Consider the following 19941-nt stretch of genomic DNA (forward strand, 5'->3'; position numbering starts at 1 on the left):
GATCCCATCCATATCATATTATATCTTTCTGTTTTAACTTTACTTCCGAATTATGAAGACATCTTAAATCATCTCTATGTAATGACTGGAAGAAGCATTATGTATTGGACTCTTCCAGAGCATGGAGGGGAAAGGGATTCATAATATTCCTGTCTCTCTAATCAATGGCTTAATTACATATCTTAACCATTGTTAAAGGTAGAGGGGGGGGGTGTGGAACAAGCTTAGCCATAATGCTGATGAAGACAGTAAGGGGTGAGAAATGCAGTTCTTTTTTTTTTTTTTTTTAAAGATTTTATTTATTTATTTGGCAGACAGAGATCACAAGTAGGCAGAGAGGCAGACAGAGAGGCAGGCAGAGAGAGAGGTGGAGGCAGGCTCCCTGCAGAGCAGAGAGCCCGATGCGGGGCTCGATCCCAGGACGCTGGGATCATGACCTGAGCCGAAGGCAGAGGCTTAACCCACTGAGCCACCCAGGCGCCCCAAAATGCAGTTCTTTTAAATAAAATACTCCTTACTCCAAAGATAAAGGAGAAAAGATCTGTTAGTGTTATGCTAAGCAAAATAAGTCAGCCAGAGAAAGACGAATACCACATGATTTCACGCATAGGTAGAATTTAAGAAACAAAACAAATGAATATGGGGGGGAAAGAAAGGCAAAGCAAGAAACTGGACTCTTAACTATAGAGAAGAAACTGATGGTCACTGGAGGGGAGGTGGGGGAGGAATGGCTGAACGGGTGGTAGGGATTAAGGAGGGTACTTGCTGTGATGAGCATTGGGTGTTGTATGTAAGTGGTGGATCATTAAATTCTACACCTGCAACTAATATCACACTGTGTGTTAACTCACTGGAATTTGAATAAAAACTTAGGGAAAAAAAAAAAGAAATGAAGATATATACATAATGTTATTCATTAATGAGGGGGGGCGGTTTGAGAGTTGAAATTAAAAGCTGCCCCAGGGGGGCGCCTGGGTGGCTTAGTGGGTTAAATCCTCTGCCTTAGCTCAGGTCATGACCTCAAGGTCATGATCTCAGGGTCCTGGGATGGAGCCTCACACCGGGCTCTCTGCTCGGCAGGGAGCCTGCTTCCTCTTCTATCTCCGCCTATCTCTCTGCCTACTTGTGATCTCTGTGTGCCAAATAAATAAATAAAAATCTTTAATTAAAAAGAAAAAAAGCTGCCCCAGGTAAACTTCAAACTAGGCTGGGATTTAAGAAGATGATGGAGTTCTCAAAGTAATTCTCTAGCTTTTATTTCCTACCATTCTTATTCATCTTTCTTTCACTTAGCCACAAGAAGACATTCACAATTACTTACTTTTGTTCATGGAATATAGCCTGTCACATATTAAGGCACAAAGTGTGTTACGTTTGTTTCTGCCTTTATTTGCTTTTTATAATAACACACCTGGTCTTAACTCTCCTTTTTTATCACTACTAGTTTGACAGACTTTAGTCAGATTATTATAATTCTCTGAATCTCATTTTTCTGTGCACTTGTAAAACTCAATTAAATAATATCTCACTTGGATATAACGATAGAAATTCCACACGTAGTTATTTAGAACATGCTGAAAAATAAATTTAAAAAAATAATGAAAAAAAGAGGAATCATTAGAAACACTTACAAGGAAAAAATTAGGATATGAATTTAAACCGTTACTCCAAAATCCATTACCAGTGGCTCTGGCTTATCTTCCCTACCCTTACGGGGACTGCATGTGAACAGACAATTGTGGACCAAAGGAGGGGAGCTCTTCTGCCATAATTACAGAATTTTACTGGGAAGAAAAGAATATTTCAGATTCCTGCACCCCTATCAATAAAGCAAATCCAAAAATAAATTAATCCCACATCTCTACTGACATCACAGATGTCAAAACTTGATTCTATTGATAAAACACTTGATCACTAGCATATTACTAAAAATTGATTCCACTAACAATAAATATTTTGTTAGTTACTTGTGAGATTATGGTGCCTATAAAAACACATCTACCCAGCAGACCCAGATGGACTTTGTAAGAAGATGGACCTGAGCTTGAATCCTTATTATACTGCTGTTTAGCCTTATGCCTTAGATAAGTTACATAACCATTTTTAAATCTGTCTATCCACCCATAAGAATTGATTAAATACTGGGGCGCCTGGGTGGCTCAGTGGGTTAAAGCCTCTGCCTTCAGCTCAGGTCATGATCCCCGGGTCCTGGGATCGAGCCTCACATCGGGCTCTCTGCTCATCAGGGAGCCTGCTTCTCCTCTCTCTCTGCCTGCCTCTCTGCCTACTTGTGATCTCTGTCTGTCAAATAAATAAATAAAATTTAAAAAAAAAGAATTGATTAAATACTGACTATCTGAAAATGTTGCTCTGAGCATTTAAATGAGCAGTTAATCACATAAACAGCTCCACACAGTGGTTGCTTCCCGTTCCAGCAGTGATTACACTAGGTGTTTGCTCTAAGGTGGTCATTATTATCGCCATTTTGTCACCCTCTGTCTTTACATGTTCCTTCTTCCTATAATATCCAACCTCTCTCCTCTTTCTGCTGTGCTTCTCGTAATTCTGTAATGTGTGCCCCTCCAACCTCAGTGTCTAGCAGAATGCTTGATACTAAAGGAGGACTCAGTACATCTCTAATAGAACAATAAATGAATAAAGATACAAGAGAACTAATGGCAATAAGATTGAGTAAATTCTGGGTAGAGATGAGTGGCCCTTAAGTCTCTTCTTATAAGCTATGGGTGAGCACACTTTTTCTGTAAAAGGCCAAAGAGAAAATATTTTGTTTTGTAATCCATAAGGTAATTTGTAATCCAAATACTCAATTCTGCCATTGCAGCATGAAAGCAGCCGTCGACCATACATAAGCAAACAAGCATGGCTGTGTTCTAATAAAATGTTATTTACAGAACTGAAACTTACATTTCATAGAGTTGTTCTGTGTCATAAAATTTATCCTTTTGCAACTTTTGTTCAACTGTTTAAAAATGTAAAAATCAGTCTTAGCTCACAGGCCACAGAAAATAGTCAGCGGGCTGGATTTGACCTGTGGCCATGATTTGTCAGCCTTTGGGGTAAAAAAAAATAACATGTAATCAATCAAAATTGGGAAAAAATTATAGCTTTTTAGTCATTGCCCATTAGGCCCCGTTAAAAGGATAGGAAAAGGATGTCTTTGGAACTTTTCATTTCCATGAAAACATTAGAGGGCCTCTCTAGGGAAATGTTGCACATGAACTTAGACTAAATTTTTGCGCAGTTCCTCAGTTTTTTCTTTGAGGCAACAATGTTGAGAAATAACTTGAGTTTTTGAGCTCGAGTTCTAATCTCTACTCTGTAGCCTTGGGGAAGCCATCTGAAGGCTTAGTTTTATCATGTGGAAGATGAGCATAATAATTCCTCTTCTTCGGTGTTGCGGTTATTAGAGTATCTGTAGTGTCCTGTCCTCTGATAGGTACTCGATACATTTTGGCAATCATTGCACTGTGATTTTTAGTGTTTTGGCGGCTATTATTTCTCCTGCTATTTCCAAGCTATGTAGGAATTTTACCCCTCCATCAGTGTCCTTGTAACCACAAGTAGGATTATTTTTAATAATATTGATCTGTTATTAATTAATAGATTATTAATAACCTATTAATAATCTATTAATTATTAATATCTATTAATATACTTCTCTTGATCTTAGTGCCAGAATGGGAAACTGGAAAGAATGAAAAGATAAATCTTAACATCACCGTCATTCCATGCAACCCAAGTACACCCAATTTTTTGGATTATAATGTCTAAAATATAAACTTGAGGAGAGAAATTTCACTTGCTTTGTCCCATACCATATCCTTAGCCCCTAAAACAGTATCATGCACAAAATGGTCTAGAAAGCAATGAGCAGAGGGCCTTAGACTGAGATTGAAAATTCCATACAACCTGAAGTTATCTTTTCTTTAGCTTGCACAGTGATTCTGAGAAATAATAATTAGCTGAAGATAAAACAAAACAAAATGAAATGAGATAATGTGCTTTTCTTCCATGCAAAAATAAAAATTGGGGTTTCTATTACCAATTAGGACCTAAAAATTCGTATGACAACATAATTTGAAGCTAAGTCATAACTGTTTCTGTTAGCAGGGTCATGCTTAACTGTGGGATTGCAATAAGAATACATCAAGCCTCTCTGCTTATAAAGCAGAAAAGAGTGTCCCAGTTCAAAGAGGTGGAAAGTGAGAAGTCAGACAAGTTGCAGTTCTCTTAGGTGTTGAGCCCTGTACTTCATGCCCATGCAACATTATGGAAAGTGGCAGGATCTCAGAAGGAAAACACATACACATGCCGAAAACCTGGTACTGGTCCCAGAGCGCTCAGGCTCATGGGCAGTCACCAACTGAGTAGTGGAGTTAACGTCCCTGAGACAGTTTTTGACTCCCCTAGAAGTGTCTGACAGGTAGTTAGGACCTCTATTAGCAAAAGTAATGCTAGCTACTCTAGCAAATTACAGAATGCATGTGTGTATATGTGTGTGCATTCTTACATACTCAAGTGTATTTCCCAAATACCCAAATGCCAATGGAAAAACAACCATGCTTTTCATTCACATCAAGTCCAAACAGCTGTTTGCAATTAAGGAGATGACTCTCCCTCAGCTCCCAGAGTCCCTTCTTCTTGGCTTCTGCCATCTTCTGTACTGCCTTCTATATTCTTCTGAAGCAAGTAAGTGGATGAGAAAGAGTATGCAGAATTGTATATGAGAAGGTTTATGTTCCTTTCCCCAGTGGCCAGACTTAGAGATGAAGATTTGTATGCACGTGTTTTGTTTTATTTTTATTTATTTGTTTGTTTGTTTGTTTGCTTTGAGAAGAGCTCTCAGTAACACCTGTGTGGGAAGTGAGTGGGTCAGGGAGGAAGTGATCTGTAGTCAGTTGCCAAGACAACTCACCTGATGCCACAGAGAGATCAGGAGCTAGCATGGTCCATCTGAGTAATTCCAAATTGGACTTCTGCTTTCAGCCAAAATGGGGTAATGGGGACTGAATTTACTTTTGCTCCTTGAATAACTAGACATTCAGTAAAAATAAACAGAATGATAGTTTAAAGGCATTAAACAACAGTCATCTTCTCCATCCTGGTAATTTGAGACGTTGGACAATAGCATACAACAGCAATGCTTTAATTTCAAAGGAGCTAAGAAATGACATCCAGAAAATATATGTCCAAGAGGAAAATGAAATGGATTTGATAAATAGCTAGGCAGTCTCTCTTAGAAGAACCAATATTTAACTGCCCTACCACATAGCAGGATAAGAAGACGAGCACAGCACGTTATGAAATACGGTTACAATTTCTACTGTAAGAACAGGGGTGGCTGCTGCTGGGTTTCGTGTTGTTCACATGGCAGTGATAAAACTTCTTTGTCTTACCAGATCTTCAAAAGAAAAGCTTATAGTCAAATATAAAGAAAGCCCTTTATTTTGGTTGTTGTTACTGTTTTTCATTTGCTTTGTTTTATTGTGTTGTGTTTTGGGCCGAAAACTGTGGTTTAAAGTGAGTTCAACATTTGCATGAATGGTAGGGTAGAGATAAAAGAATGACAGCAAAGAATCTGACAGAGGCAAAAATTAGGATTCAGAAAATTACTCTCAATATACTATACCCCCCCCATACACGCACACATAAACACGCACATACCCATATCCACAAATTCACAGAACTATTGGAGAGGAAATTGAGGTTTTCAGATGATATAAAATAAATTTTAAATTGATCTTCTCTAGATATTAAGGGTGAAGGGGGACATGTAGCTTACAACTGTTGTTTCATAAGCTTCTAATACACATGCACAGAGACAAATTAGGATTTCCTTTCCATTTTCTAAATGTCCTTTGCCAAGGTCCTGACCTTTTCAACTAGGAAAATGAACCAAACTTCAAACAAAAGAAATATTGGCGATATGCTATTCCCCTAGACCTCTTAAGGTAATGAATGCAATTTTAACTATGTGACATCTTTCTAGTTGCCACTAACTATCATCTAACGCTACAATTCCAACAGTCAAGACCAGACTTGTCTAGCACTTGAAACCCAGCCAACTACAGACTGAGCTATCTCCTTCTGGAAGACCAACAAAAGGGATTAACTGCATTGTATGTGTCAACACACTAATCATAAAGGGGACAAGTGCCATTTTGACTGGCAGTCAAGCCATCACCACTTGGTCCCAATGTGTCATGACCCATGGGTAGTAGAGGACCCACCTGTACCTGTGCTACAGAAGTCAAATGCCAGACCCAGGAAGCTCGTATAGGAGGGATTGAGAAGGGACTGCTTAGGGGAAGAACCCACAATCTCCCACTAAGTGCCTGATTCACCTGACCATTTTTGCCCTGTGTTTCATTCTTTTAACTACAAATTGCCTTTGATTAACTATCCAAACTGTCTTTAAGTAAAACATAATTTTGATGATTGTGTCTTCTCTCAGCAAACTCATAATATAGGAATGTCGACCCGCAAGATCTGAGGACAAGAAAATGGATCTAGCTTTAAGCATGAGTTTCACTCTCTTCATAGAAAGGCATTAAGCAGTAGAGGAGGACCACTGGAAAGATTTCATTCTAAAACTCCAGTTAAATGCAGCAGCCTGCTTCAGGAACCTGGGCAGGTGCTGCAGTGAAATGTTCATCTGGTTAGCCCTTGCCTAATTTCCTCACTTCTTCCTCTCCAGTGCTTCCTAGCTGAATTCTCTGGGACAATCCAGTCTTAACCTCATATCTCTACTTCTTAAGTAAAGCCTGAAAGAGATGGACAGTACTAATGGCAGTAGCTAACATTTATTGACTGCTTACTGTGGCACAGGCTTTGCTCTGATTTATAGGCATTTACTGATTTGAGAACAACCTTGTGAGGAAACTGAAGCCCAGAGATGTTGAGCAAATTGCACAAAGTTTGGCATGTCACAGAACTAGAAAACCATCCCAAGCAATTTGGGACTGGAGCCAATGTTCTTTTTTAATATACTATACCTAAGGGCCCCCCCCGCCACGCCTATTTTGAATTCAACTGTTCCTCCAGACTCAGGATCAAGGGCCTCTGCTATCACTGCACAGTCTCTTGAGGAACATCATTAACCAGTGACTGCTAATCATGTATTTGCCCTCTCTACCCCCTGCAAGACTATGACTTCGTAGCCCTAAATCCCAGAATGGAATTTCTGATGCCCATGTTTTAAGACTTTCATAGCTGCCATGTTATTTTTACCACTGCATTTAATTTGTGTGATTTAGAGAATGACTTTGTAGCCCTAAATCCCAGCACTCCCTCCCTGGACCATACATTCCGTTTATGTCACTTGATGGGATGTTCTGTCTGGCCACTGTACTTTACAACCTGAGGAGCACCAGTTACATAAACTCTAATGTGACTGACGTCTCTGAGACTCTACAACATGGCAGCCTTGGGACGAGGCTTATCTTGCAAGATCTTTTCTTAATCAAGTTTTGAGTTCCACGTTGATGATTCTAGTCTTCCATCCACTCCACCTTAAACACTGAAATCACTTTCTTAAATGTTGATCTGTTATTTTGGACCTTCACATTCTGCTAGTTCTTATCACACCATTTCCCTAGGAATGTGTTTTGCTTCCCTGTGGTGGATCAAAGCTTCTTGTTAGTAGGATTCTTAGGAAGAAATGGCCAAGGTTTCACATCTCTGACTACCTCCCTATCACCTCCATGAACACTGGTTCTCTAAGAATCTGTGCCCAAAGGACACCAAGGAAAAGAACACTTGTCATCACTAGTTAGTTTTTCTGTCCTAATTTTTTATTAGCTGCTTATGTATGAGCTGGAATGGATAACATAGAAATCTTAAACACCTCATTTATTGTATTCTTGTGTTTCTAAGCTGCAGTCCATATTTCCTTCCCACTCTTCTCTCCCACACCCTGTTTGATCTTTCAAAGACCAGGGTAAGAAAGAAACTCATAGGTACATCTCACTACACCCATTTTTCAAAATAGAAAAGAATTCCAAAAGGGAAAACATATAATTATATTGCAAATATAATTATGTATAAATATTTCTCCATCTGATTATTAATAATAGTTTATTATAGAATATTTGATAAGTACAAAAACTTTAGAAAAAATGATAGTCACATAGTCATACTACCTAACCTTAGTTGCTAGATGATAAATTCTTCCCGTAATTATCCTATAATTCTATATTTAACATCTGTATCATACTTGTGTATGTAGTTTACTTGTTTAAAGATTTGGTTTTTTTTTTTTTAGATTTTATTTATTTATTTGACAGACAGAGATCACAAGTAGGCAGAGAGGCAGGCAGAGAGAGAGAGGGAAGCAGGCTCCCTGTTGAGCAGAGAGCCCAATGCGGGGCTCGATCCCAGGACCCTAGGATCATGACCTGAGCTGAAGGCAGAGACTTTAACCCACTGAGTCACCCAGGTGCCCCACTTGTTTAAAGGTTTTTAAGCAAAATAGGAACCTTATTATAGCTGTACCCACCTCACCCTCCAGAAAGCTATATTTGCCAATTGCATAAGAACTGAGTCAAAAGGGGAGAATCTGGAGTCCAAAAAAACCACACAAGAAATAACACAGACATGGACAAATATTAATACAGTAAAAATGAAAAGAAGGTGACAGGTGAAAGGAAATCCTATTCTGTGTAGACATTTCTCTAAGTCAGTCTCTCCCCCAGAGTCCTGAAGGAAATCAGAGGGCAGCTGCCCCCAGATGGGTTATGGTTTCAAATGTGACCACATAATTTTTTTTTTAATTTAGGAACTGTCTTAAACACACTATCATTTATTTGCCTTCAGGTTTTCCATTCTACTTCTAATTCTAGCAACCAAGAAAAAAAATCTTAACGTAGGAAAGAGAATGGAATTTCTGATGCCCATGTTTTAAGACTTTCATAGCTGCCATGTTATTTTTACCACTGCATTTAATTTGTGTGATTTAGAGAATGTTCAGATTTCTAAGCTTTCAAATATTAGGTTGTGTGCTCTCAGACTTAGGCTTACTTATCCTGTTCTATAAGTGTAGAATATATATATTCTTTATTACTTGCCAAAAATTAAATATCCAGCATTCTCGTCTGCTGTCAAATGTGCATGTGATCTCATTTCTAGATTAGGGGTCTAGAAAACATGACTCCTTTTTGGAGACAGAAACAGTGCAATATCCATGATAGGAAACTACCAAACCCTTGATGCAAGAATGTGTTAGAGCAGGTACCATCATAACTGAATATTGTCATTAATTTTCAAGTGGGGTCTTTGAAACAAAGAGGCCATTAATGCGAAACAGCATAAATGTTCAAACCATGTTTATTAAGATAACTCAATAGTTTTATTTGAAGTGTAATATAAAAATCCTTAGAGTGGGAATTTTTTTTGTAAGTAATCAGATGATTATTTAAAATTCCTTGGTGCTTCCTGAACACCATGGGGGTGAGAACATCAATTCATCTCTGTAATTACCATTGTCTTCTTTAAATTAACTTACCCATGTAACTAAGTTGAGCGGATTGGTCCCTGGGGAAGTGACGCATCCCCCATTAGGCCACTGCCTTCTGATACAGACTGGTGCAGAATACCTGCTTGCTGTAGACTTTCCTGGAAGATGAGCCCTGAGAAAATTGGGCAATCAATGAGCTAAATCTGGGGAGAAAGAAAAAAATAGAAAATTGCCAGAACATAACGTCTGCTCCTTCTTTTGGAAAATGAAGGGGGAAAAAACCTCCAATAGACCAATCAGCAATTTCTGACCTTATTTAGAGCAGGGTATTTTCAGCAGCTCCCTTTTATACATCACAGCATGGGTTCTAGCCATTGTTTTTCCTGGCTACAGCAAGTAGATTGCTTTTTATAGGAATTAATTGCATCATTCTAAAACAACTATGTGTCTGAATTCATTTAAAGCTATACACAAATACAAGGATGGGTTTTTAGAATTTTATCATAGAAAACAGTAGCCTAATATGGAATCAGTTGTATTTGGCAAAGCCAAAAAGAGTAAAGTCATAATTACTATGAAAAACCCAGAAATAAAGTTGTCCTTGTGATCTCAGCCCCTGGAATTTTTTTTCACTCTCTTTTGTACTTTAAGACCTTGGTGCAGAAAAAAGGAAAACACTAGCACACATCTGATTAAACTAAATAGTTTTAAATTTCCCCACATAATTTATATATCTATTAGTGCATGAATAACTTCCACAATGTAGTAATTTCAAGAAAATTCCTACCTTAAAAAAGAAAAAAAACTTTTTATAATATATTCAAATTTACTATGTGCTTATGTAGCATAAATACTGTGACTTGTAGAGGGGGTTATATGGTTATATAAAGATTATGCAGGCATTGACCTTGCACTCAGAGGTGAAGAAAAAGTACAACGAAGAACAGGGAGCTAAACCTACACAGATTATGGAAAGACCAAACACAATCACATTGCCGGGAGGACTGTTTGGTGTACCCAGTCTCAGGTTTCCAAGTGGAAATATCCTGTTTTGGTATGGAGAAGCCACTTAAACACTGTTACTTTGTCATTCTGTCCCAGGAGTATAGTAGCTTGTCCTCCATATCAACCTGAGAACAGATAAATTGATGAGTGATGAGAAAAAATGGGCTGTTTGTTGGATTTTTGTGGGTTTTGTTTAATTTTAATTTTACTTTTATTGTGGTAAGAACACTTACCATGAGATTTTCCCTTTTAACATATTTTTACATGTGCAATGCAGTATTTGTATCTAAAGATGACAGCGTAGCAGATCTCTAGAACTTGTTCATCCTGCAATAACTGAACGGCAACTCCGTATTTCCCACTGCCCCTGGCCCCTTAGCAACCACCATTCTGCTTTCTGCTTCTAGTAGTTTGACTATTGTAGATAGCCCATGGAAGTGGGCTCATGTAGTACTTGTCCTTCTGTAACTGGCTTATTTAGGATAATGTCCTCAAGATTCATCCATGTTCTCTAACATTACACAACTCTTGTTCTTTTTTCTAAGACTGAATAATATTCCATGCATATAACATATTTTCTTAATCCATTTATCCATTTAAATGGACATTTAAGTTGTTGCCATAATTTGGCTGTTGTGTATAGTATTGCAATGAATATAGGAATACCAATATCTCTTTGAGATCCTATTTTTAGTTCTTTTGAATAAATACCCAGAAGTGGGATTACTGGACCACATGGTATTGCTGTTTTGACTATTTTTTTCACTTATTGTAACTTTGTAATATATTTTGAAATCAGGATGTGTGATGCCTCCAGCTTTGTTTTTTCTTTGTTTTGGCTATTTGGGATCTTTTTGTGATTCTGTATGAATTTTAGAATTCTTTTCTCTATTTCTGTAAAATATGCCAGTAGGATTTTGACAGAGATGGCATTGAATGTATAAATCACTTCAGATAGTACAGGCATCTTATTTATTTTCTATTATTTTTTAAGATTTTATTTATTTGAGAGAGAGAGAAAGAGCAGTGGGAAGGGGCAGAGAGGTAGAGAGAGAGAGAGAGAGAGAGGAGGAGACTCCCCACTGAGCAGAGACCCCCCCTCCCCCCCAACATGGGACTCAATTCCACATCCTGAGATCATGACCTGAGCTGAAGGCAGATGCTCAACTGACTGAGCCAGTCAGGTGCCTATAGTATAGACATTTTATTTTATTTATTTATTTATTTATTTATTTATTTATTTAATTTTCTCATTACTACTCAGGCAAAAATCAGTGTTTTTTTATTATGTTCAGTTAGGCACTGTATGATACATAATTTGTTTTTGATATAGTGTTCAGTGATTCATTAGTTAAGTATAATACCCAGTGCTCATCACAGCATGTGCCCTCCTCAATACCCATCACCCTGTTACCCCCTCCCCCTCCCTCTTCCCTTCTGAAACCCCCAGATTGTTTCTCGGGGTCCATAGTCTTCCATGGTTTATCTCCCTCTCTGATATCTCCCCATTTGGATTTCCCTCCCTTCCTCTATGGTCCTCCATGCTATTGCTTATGTTTCACTTATGAGTGAAATCATATAATTCTCTTTCTCTGCTTGACTTGCTTCACTTAACTTAATCCCCTCTGGTTCCATCCATGTCAATGCAAATGGTGGGTATTCATCATTTCTGATGGCTAAATAATATTCCACTGTATATTAGTAAAACATCTTTTTTTTTTTTAATGCAAATCTTCTTTATCCATTCATCTGTGGAAGGGCATCTCAGCTCCTTCCACAGTTGGGCTATTGTGGACATAGCTGCTATGACATTGGGCTGCACAGGCTCCCTCTTTTCACTACATCTGTATCTTTGGATAGGTACCAGTAGTGTAATTGCTGGGTCTTAGGGTAGCTCTATTCTTAGCATTTTGAGGAACCTCCATACTGTCTTCCAGAGTGGCTATACCAACTTGCATTCCCACCAAGAGTGTAGGAGGGTTCCCCTTCCTCTGCATCCTTGCCAACATCTGTCATTTCCTGACTTGTTAATTTTAGCCATTCTGACATAGTGAGGTGGTATCGTATTTTGGTTTTGATTTGTATTTCACTACTGGCTAGTGATGTTGAGCATTTTTTCATGGGTCTGTTAGCCATTTGTATGTCGTTTTTGGAGAAGTGTTTGTTCATGTCTTCTGCCCTTTTTTTGACTGGGTTATTAGTTTTTTGAGTGTTGAGTTTTAGAAGTTCTTTAAAGATCTTAGGTATCAGCCCTTTATCTGTAATATCATTTGCAAATATCTTCTCCCATTCCATGGCCTGCCTCTTAGTTTTGTTGACTGTTTCCTTCACTGTGCAGAAGCTTTTTATCTTGATGAAGTCCTCAAAGTTCATTTTTGCTTTTGTTTCACTTGTCTTTGGAGATATGTCTTGAAAGAAGTTACTGTGGCCAATGTCAAAGAGATTACTGCCTGTGTTCTCCTCTAGGATTTTGATGGATTCCTGTGTCACACTGAGGTCTTTCATCCATTTTGTGTTTATCTTTGTGTATGGTATAAGGGAATGGTCCAGTTTCATTTGTCTGTATATAGCTCTCCAATTTTCCCAGCACCACTTATTGAAGAGACTGTCTTTTTTCCATTGGATATTTTTTCCTGATTTGCCAAAGATTGGTTGACCACAGAGCTGAGAATCGATTTCTGCAGTCTCTATTCTGTTCCATTGGTCTGTGTGTCTGTTTTTATGCCAATATCACACAGTCTTGTTGATCACAGCTTTGTAATATAGCTTTAATTCAGGCAACATGATGCCCCAGCTTTGTTTTTCTTTTCCATCCTTCCATTGGCTACTTGGAGTCTTTTCTGGTTCCATACAAATTTTAGGATTTTTTTGTTCCAGCTCTTTGAAAAATGCCAATGGCATTTTAATAGGGATGTCATTGTATAAATTGCTCTGGGGAGGATAGACATTTTAACAATGTGTATTCGTCCAATCCATGGATATGGAATATTTTTCCATCATTTTGTATCTTCCTCAATTTCTTTCATAAGTGTTCTGTAGTTTCTAGAATATAAATCTTTTACCTCTTTAGTTAGGTTTATTCCTAGGAATCTTATGATCTTTGTTGCTATTGTGAATGGAATTGATTCTTTAATTTCTCTTTCTACAGTTACATTGTTAGTGTATAGGAAAACAACTGATTTCTGTGCATTGATTTTGTATCCTGCCACATAGCTGAATTGCTGTATGAGTTCTAGTAGTTTGGGGGTGGAGTCTTTTGGGTTTTCCATATAAAATATCATGTCATCTGCAAAGAGGGAGAGTTTTACTTCTTCTTTGCCAATTTGAATGCATTTTATTTCTTTTTGTTGTCTGTTTCCTGAGTCTAGGACTTCTAGTACTATGTTGAACAATAGTGGTGAGAGTAGAGTTTTTCCCTATCAATAATGATATTCACTGTGGGCTTTTCATAGATGATTTTTATGGTATTGAGGAATGTTCTCTCTATCCCTATACTCAAGAGTTTTAATCAGGAAGGGATGTTGTATTATGTCAAATGCTTTTTCTACACCAGTTGAGAGGATCATATACTTCTTGTCTTTTCTTTTATTAATGTGTTCTACCACATTGATTGATTTGAAAATGTTGAACTACCCTTGCATCCCAGGCATAAAACCCACTTTGTTGTGGTAAATAATCTTTTTAATGTACTGTTGGATCTTATTATCTAGGATCTTGTTGAGTATTTTGGCGTCCATGTTCATCAGGGATATTGGTCTGTAATTATCCTTTTTGATGGGGTCTCTGCCTGGTTTTGGGATCATGGTATGCTGGCCTCATAGAAGAAGTTTGGAAGTTTTCCTTCTATTTCTATTTTTTGGAACAGCTTCGAAAGAATAGGTACTATTTCTTCTTTAAGTGTTTGGTAGAATTCCTCAGGGAAGCCACCTGGCCCTGGACTTCTGTTTTTTGGGAGGTTTTTGATTACTGCTTCAATTTCTTTGCTGGTTATTGGTCTAGTCAGATTGTCTATTTCTTCCTGTTTCAGTCTTGATAGTTTGTAAGTTTCTAGGAAGGCATCCATTTCTTTCAGGTTGCTCAATTTGTTACGCACAAGCTAACCCTGTACCTGAAGGAACCAGAAAAAGAACAGCAAATAAAACCTAAATCAAGCAGGAGAAGAGAAATAATAAAGATTAGAGCAGAGGTCAATGAAATAGGAACCAGAAAAACACTAGAATAGATCAACAAAACTAGAAGCTGGTTCTTTGAAAGAATTAATAAGATCAATAAACCACTGGCCAAACTTATTCAAAAGAAAAGATAAAAGGACCCAAATTAATAGAATCATGAAGGAAAGGGGAGAGATCCTGACTATCACCAAGGAAACAGAAACAATTATTAGAAATTATTACCAGAAACTGTATGCCCTAGTATAGACATTTTAATGATATTATGTCTTCCAATCCATGAACATATTTCAGTGCTCCTCCCACTCACCTTCCCTCTGGCAACCACCAGTTTGTATTTAAGAGTCTGGGAGGGGTTTTTTGGTCTGTTCATTTTGTTTCTTAATCTCCAAATATAAGTGAAATCATGTGGTATTTTTTTTTCTCTCACTGATTTATTTCACTTAGCATTATACCCTCTAGGTCCATCCATGTTATTGCAAATGGCAAGAACTCATTCTTTTTTATGGCTGAGTAGGAAAAAAAATTCATATATATATATATATAATATATATATTACATATATCATCAATATATATTATGTATATCATCTATATATGTTATATGTATATAATATATATCATCACATCATATATATGTCATATATATGTGTGTGTATATATATATATCACTTCTTTCTTATCCATTCAACTACATACACACACACATACATACATACATACGTACACACACTATAGAAGGACACTTCCTTTCCTTATCTTGACTATTATAAATAATGCTACAATAAACATAAAGGTGCATATATCTTTCAAATTAGTGTTTTTGTTTTATTTCAGTAAATGTCCAGTAGTGGATCATATGGTAATTCTATTTTTAATATTTGAGGAACCTCAAAATATCATTTTCCACAATGGCTTTCATTTTCCATATCATTTTCCACAATGGCTGTGCCAGTTGACATTCCCAAGAGTGCATGAGGGTTTCTTCTCCACATCCTCACCAACACTTGTTATTTCTTATGTTTGTGACTTTAGTGATTCTGACAGGTGTAAGGTGATATCTTATTGTAGTTTTAACTTGCGTTTCTGTAATGATTAGTGATGTTCAAACATCTTTTAATGCATCTGTTGGCCATCTGGATGCCTTTTTTGGAAAAATGTCTATTTAGGTTCTTTGCCCATTTTAAATCATTTATTTGGTTTTGTTTTGTTTTTTTTGTTTGGTGTTGAGTTAAGTTCTTTGTATATTTTGGACATTAATCTCTTATCAGATATATCATTTGCACATATCTTCTCACATTCAGTAAGTTGCCTCTTTTGTTTTGTTGATAGTTTCTTTTACTGTGCAAAAGCTTTTTATTTTGGTGCAGTTTCAGTAGTTTAATTTTGCTTTTGTTCCTCTTGCCTCAGGAGACATATCTAGAAAAAAAAATGTTTTTACAGTTGATGTCAAATAAATGACTGCCTATATTTTCTTTTTATGGTTTCAGGTCTCACAAATTTTGTGTTTAATCCATTTTGAGTTTATTTTTGTGTATGATGAAAGAAAGTGCATTTCATTCCTTTGCATGTAGCTGTCAAGTTTTCCCAGCACCATTTATTGAAGTGGCTGTCTTTTCCACATTTTATATTCTTGCCTCTTTTGTCTTAGATTTGTTGACCATGTAAGTGTGGGTTTATTTCTGGGTTGTCTAATCTTTTATATTTATCTATGTGGCTATTTTTGTGCTAGTACCACACAGTTTTCATTACTACACCTTTGGGCTGTGATATCTCCAACTATGTTATTCTTTCTCAAGATTGTTTTGGGTATTTAGGGTATTTCATGGTTCCACACAGATTTTAAGATTATTTTTTCCAGTCCGGTGAAAACTTTTGTTGGCATTTTTATAGGGATGGCATTAAACCTGTAGATTCCTTTGGATAGTATTGTTGCAGGATTTTTTTCTCCATTGGTGCCTGTAGTTCTTGGTCATGCCACTTCCAAGAATGAAGAGGTAGGCCAGACAGAGTGGTAGGCAGCAAAGCAAGGTTTATTGAGTGATAGCAAAGTGATAGTACAAAGCTCAGGAGGGAGTGGACCTGAAGGGACTGCCACTGGAGTTTCTAAGTCTAGGGGCTTTTATGGGCTTGTAGGTGGGCTGTTTTAATCTGATAAACCCTCTGTGTGCCTGTCATCCAATCAGGTTTTTGTCATCTATTTATCATATGAAAAAGGGTAGAGGACTCCTTCCAGGGTGGTGTAAAATCTTCCTAAGGGTGGTTGCCTCTTAGGACAGGGGGCCCCTTGCCCCTGCTTGCCTGACTTCCAACCATAGTTCATCATTATGGACATTTTAACAATATTGGTTCTTCCAATCCATGAGTATGGAATATCTTTCCAATTGTTTGTGTCTTGTTTAATTTCTTTAATCAATGTTTTAAAATTTCAAAGTACAAGTCTTTCACCTCCTTGGTTAAGTTTATTCCTAGGTATTCTATTCTTTCTGGTATTATTATAAATGGAATTGTTTTATTAATTTCTTTTTCTGTTACTTCATTGTAAGTACATAGAAATGCAATAGTTTCTGTATGCTAATTATTATCCTGAAAATTTACTGAATTCATTTATCAGTTGTAGTAGTTTTTTGGTGAGGCCTCTTGGGTTTTCTATGTATAGTATTATGTCATCTACAAATAGTGAAAGTGTTACTTCTTCCTTACCAATTCAAGTGTCATATATATATATATATATATATATATATATCTATCTCCAACAAGAGGATGTAACAATTGTAAATATTTATGCATCCAACATGGGAGCACTGAAAGTAATATTGCTGTGTATTACTGAAAGTAACACAATAAGAATAGAGGTCTTTAACACCCCACTTATATTAATGGATAGATCATGCAGACAGAAAATCAACAAAATTTTGAATGACACAGTGGACCAGATGTACCTAACAGATATATTTAGAACATTCCATGCAAAAAAGGGAAAATATGCACTTTTTTTTAAGTTTTTTTTTTTTTTTTAAGTAATCTCTACACCCAACGTGGAGATCAAACGTACAACCCCAAGATTAAGAGTCACATGCTCTACCAACTGAGCCAGCCAGGTGTCCGACATTATTTTCATGTATACCTGTAACATACTCCAGAATAGATCACAGTTAGGCCAAGTCTCAAAACAAGTTTCAATAAATTCAAAAAGATTGAAATAATATCAAGCATCTTTTCTAACTATAGTGATATGAAACTAGAAATCGGTCACAGGAAAAAATCTGGAAAGAACACAAATACACAGAGGTTAAATAACATGCTACTTAACAATGAATGGAACAACCAAGAAACCAAAAAGTTAAACAAAAAATACATGGTGACAAGTGCAAATGTAAACACAGTGGTCCAAACTCTTTGGGATTTCAACAAAAGCTGTTCTAAGAGGGAGGCATATTGCACTACAGGCCTACCTTAAGAACGAGAAAAATCTCAAACAACCTAACCTTATACCCAAGGGAGCTTGAAAAAGAACAAACAAAGCCAAAACCAACAGACAAAAAGAAATAATAAAAATTGGAACAGAAATAAATGAAATAGAGATTAAAAACAATAGAACAGATTATAAAACCAGGAGCTGGTTTTGGAAAAGATCAACAAAATTGAGAAAACTTAGCCAGATTCCTCAAGAGAAAAAAAGAGAACTCAAATAAATAAAATCAGAAATGAAGAAGTAATAACTGACACCACAGAAATACAAAGGATTATAAGAATATTATGAGAATTATATGACAACAAATAGGATAACCTGAAGAAATGGATAAATTCTTGAAACATGTAACTTCCTGAAACTGAATCAGGAGAAAATAAAACATTTGAATTGACCAATTACCAGCAATCAAATTGCATCAGTAATCAAAAAACTCCCAACACACAAAAGTCCAGGACCAGATGGCTTCACTGGAGAATTCTACCAAATGCTTGAAGAGTTAATACCTATTCTTCTCAAACTATTCCAAAAAATAGAATAGGAAGGAAAGCTTGAAAATGCATTCTATGAGACCAGCATTACCCTGATGCTAAACCCAAATAAAGACACCACACATACAAAAAAAGGAAACTACAGACTAATATCTTCATAAACATAGATGCAAAAATCCTCAACAAGACATTAGCAAACCAAATCCAGCAATAGGTTAAAAAATATCATTCACCATCATCCAATGTGATTTATTCCAGGGATGCCAGTGTGGTTCAAGATTCACAAATCAATCAACATATTAAGTCACATTAGCAAGAGAAATGATGAAAAACATCTTCTTTGCATTTTTAAGAATCCTTCATTAGAAGAAAGGCAAAAAGATAATTAACTAGAACATTCCAATGTTGTATTGAAAATTAGACAGTCTAAACATTGAGTTCTTAAAAAGCTATTCATGGCTAATGAAAATTACTCTTTAACCTTCATTCATTTCTAATACTCCTCTTCATTTCTTTCTAACACTCTTTTCTGCTATAACTACTAGAAAACTTTCTTCATTTATAGCATACCATCTTCTCTTCACTTTTAGGTCCTGCCTGACCCAAAACTTAATAAAACTAGTTTTTTTAGGTTTCTGTTCACAGTTAAGATTCTCCATTCTGAAATGTCAGCGCCAACCATCTTGGAGAGATTAACCCCTACTGTAATTATGCCCGTGGTTGCAAGCTGGTTAGAGAGTACCTAAATCACAGAGGCTAATTATGTAAACATTCAGTATTCTTGTATAAAAGTGGTTTTGACCCTGAAACTGTAAAAGTACAGGGGCACCTAGGTCGCTCAATCATTAAGCATCTGCCTTCGGCTCAGGTCATGATCCCAGGGTCCTGGGATCAAGTCCCACTTCGGGCTCCCTGCTCAGCTCAGTCTGCTTCTCCCTCTCCCATTCCCTCTGCGTGTGTTCCCTCTTTTGCTATCTCTCTCTGTCAATTAAATACATTTTTTAAAATCTTAAAAAAATAAAAAGTGTAAGATATGTATATAAAAGGCACAGCTCAGAGGAAAAAAAGGAGCATGGCCAAAATTTTCATGTGCTGCTTAGATCACCTAGCACTGTTCAGGGACCAGTATTACATGGGGCAGCCTTTTGACTGTGGTGACTTATTTCCTATGTTAATCAAATTTCTTATAATGCTATTCAGTAAAGTAATTTTATATTTAAAATTTTGAATTATTTATTAAATCCTCACTGTTTACACACACACACACACACACACAGAGACACACATACATATGTGTGTGTGTTTAGCCTGTGTTTTAGTTTTTGTTGGT

Source organism: Lontra canadensis, unplaced genomic scaffold (assembly GCF_010015895.1).
Source record: "Lontra canadensis isolate GAN:19392208 unplaced genomic scaffold, GSC_riverotter_1.0 scaffold102, whole genome shotgun sequence".
NCBI classification, from domain to species: domain Eukaryota; kingdom Metazoa; phylum Chordata; class Mammalia; order Carnivora; family Mustelidae; genus Lontra; species Lontra canadensis.